This window comes from Aotus nancymaae, unplaced genomic scaffold, assembly GCF_030222135.1.
Source record: "Aotus nancymaae isolate 86718 unplaced genomic scaffold, 86718_ANA_hifiasm-v0.15.2.pri h1tg000017l, whole genome shotgun sequence".
NCBI lineage: Eukaryota > Metazoa > Chordata > Mammalia > Primates > Aotidae > Aotus > Aotus nancymaae.
The window spans coordinates 13,466,136-13,469,009 of record NW_026988429.1 but is presented as its reverse complement, the minus strand read 5'-3'; the positions used below and the strand labels follow the sequence as shown (position 1 = coordinate 13,469,009).

The 2,874-nt window shown below is 41.7% G+C and overlaps 1 non-coding gene across 1 annotated transcript; it reads right to left on the bottom strand.

Moving 5' to 3' along the window:
- Positions 1–266: 266 nt before the first annotated feature.
- Positions 267–370, bottom strand: LOC135275662 (small nucleolar RNA U13). Its single transcript, XR_010343266.1, has one exon. It is a non-coding gene; the product is annotated as a small nucleolar RNA U13 (small nucleolar RNA).
- Between the last annotated feature and the right edge of the window lie 2,504 nt (positions 371–2,874).

Below are 2,874 nucleotides of genomic sequence, written 5' to 3'. Positions count from 1 at the left end.
ATTGGCTAACTGCAACCTTCGCCTTCTAGGTTCAAGCGATTCTCTCACCTCAGCTTCCCGAGTAGCTGGGATTACAGGCGTCTGCCACCGTGCCTGTCTAATTTTTGTATTTTCAGTAGAGATAGGGTTTCACCATGTTGGTCAGGCTGGTCTCGAATGCCTGACCTCAAGTGACCCACCTGTCTCAGCCTCCCAAAGTGCTGGGATTATGGGCGTGAGTCACCGCACCCAGCCCACTTAAAAAATTTTTATTTTTATTTTTTTCATGTCAGATAGATACTGTGCTGACATTATAGCAAGGTTTGAGGGAAGCACATCTTACACATGAGCATGAAAACCCAATCATCACACTTATGAACTGCAAAAGGATCTATACACATTGTCCAAAAGATGCACCATGGTGCATTGGGAAAACACGAACTAAAAGACAGGAGTCCTGGGCTCATGCGTTATCTTGGTCTTACCTTACTAAGTGACCTCATGCAAGTCTTGACCTCTCTGGACTTTGGATTCTTCATCTAGGCTAAAACATTAGAGTCACTGGGGGGTAGGGGGTCTTTTAAAATCGCAATTAAAAATATGAAATATGCATATGTGAATGGTTAACACCAAAAGCAAGATAACAGATGCCTCTGAAGAAAAATAGAAGGGGATGGATTGAAGAAGGAGGTTCAACTACAGCTTTATTTATTAAACAAAAGTTAGAGTAAATGTGACAAAATGTTTAGCTTTGATAAATCTATGTGGTAGAACACCAGGGAGGGTGTTCTCTACACTTTTAAAAGGGTGAAAAGAGTTTGGTGAAACACAGATAAAGGATGAAGTATTGGGTAAGGACATTCCAGGCACAAGGAAGTGAGCAGAGACACAGAGGAGATAAAGAGTATGGAATTTTCCAAGATATTTTGATACATAAAATTCAAGGAAGGGAGTGGCTGAGACAAGCAAGGAGTAGTAGACAGGTCAAGTCAAGGAGGGCCTTGTGTGCCAAGCTGGGGAGTATGGACCTTTGTCTTGTCTGCTGTGGAGGTAGGGAGGACGGCCATTGGAGTTGTGTGATATGTGCTTTTGCAGTTTGAAATGATTTGTTTGTTCTTTATTTAGTCTTTCATTGACCCACTGCCTTTCCAGTCTCATGCCATTGTTCTGGGCATTACAGATGCAGTGTTGAACAGGATGGGCACCATCCTTTCTTTGATGGAGTTAGTCTCTAGGGAAAGCAGACACTGAAGTAATTGATTATAATATTGATTAACTGCAAATGTGATTCACTACTCAGTAGCAGTGTAGAGGCTGCAGGCAAGGCTTATTACAGTAGCCCAGGAGGGGAAACTAGGGGCCCGGGACCTGGGCAGTAGCAGATAAGATGGAGATGAAGTGACAGCATTGCAAATATTCTAGAAAGTGATGACTGGTTGAATGAGGTGGGGAAGGAGAAAGAGCAAATCGTCAATGATGTTTCAGCCTGAGTGCCTGGGGGGAGCACTGGTGCCACACTTTGTGAAGGAGAGTAATGTCTTCTAAGCCCTTTCTATTTCTTGCATTTACGGTCCTCAAAATTGTTCAGCATCTAGGGTCCTTGTGTTTTCTGCAGAACATAATGAAATAATGATATTTGTACTTTGCAAATATAATATATAATTTTTGATAAGTCAAGCATCATGTTATGTTAATTTCTGTCATAAGCAAGTAAAAATACGTGCTTCAGGTTGAAGTAAAAATTCCAGGAGAAAGAGTTAAAATTAGAAAATTTAGTCATTAATTTTTTCTCTGAAAGACTAGGAAATGACTTTAAACTTATACTACTTTAGCTGCAGAAAACCTTGATCTGGCTTGAGGATTCCAGGATTTTTTTTTTTTTTTTTTTTTTTTAGATGGAGTCTCGCTCTGTCACCCAGGCTGGAGTGCAATGGCGAAACCTCAACTCACTGCAACCTTTGCCTCCTGGGTTCAAGCAATTCTCCTGCCTCAGCCTCCTGAGTAACTGGGATTACAGGCATGCGCCACCACACCCAGCTAATTTTTGTATTTTTATTCGATACAGGATTTCACTATGTTGGTCAGGCTGGTCTTGAACTCCTGACCTCATGATCTGCCTGCCTTGGCCTCCCAAAGTGCTGGGATTACAGGCACGAGCCACTGCGCTCGGCCAATGCCAGTATTCTTTAAGAACACCATTGGAGGACCTCTATCCTGTACAGTGAATCAGGGACCTTCCTGGTGGTACTTATAGAACGTGTCATAGGTATCCTAGTTTTCCTTCCTAGGATCAGGGAAAGGAGTGATAGAGGGAGAAGGAATAGCCTTACCAGGGGGATTTTTGATGCTGATGCTGGTAGAGAGAGTATCTGTCCAATCCTGAAGCTTCTGGAGATACCATGATTGGAAGAATTTTCAATCAAGAATGGGGCTTTAAAATAAAGTGAAGAAAGGCAAATAACCCAATTTTTTAAATGGGCAAAAGATTTGAACAGACATTTCTCCATTATCAATGCCAATAAGCACATGAAAAGTGGTCAACATTATCGGTTGTTGGGAAAATGCAAATCATAATGAGATGCCACATCACACTCCCTATTTTGGCTATAATCAAACATACAGGCATGGAATGTGGAAAGCAAAACTCTGTGAAATAATTTTTTTTTTGAAATGGGATCTCACTCTGTTGCCCATGCCAGAATTCAAGGCACAATTATTGCTCACTGCAGCCTCAAACTCTTGGGCAATCCTCTGGCCTCAGTCTCTGGAGGGATTACAGGCATGTGCCACTGCTCCCAACTTTGTCTTCAATTTTCAAACAAAATCTCCAAAGCACAAATTATTAGGCAAAAGAAACTCCTAAGAAAACCAACACAAACACTAAATCCAAAAGGC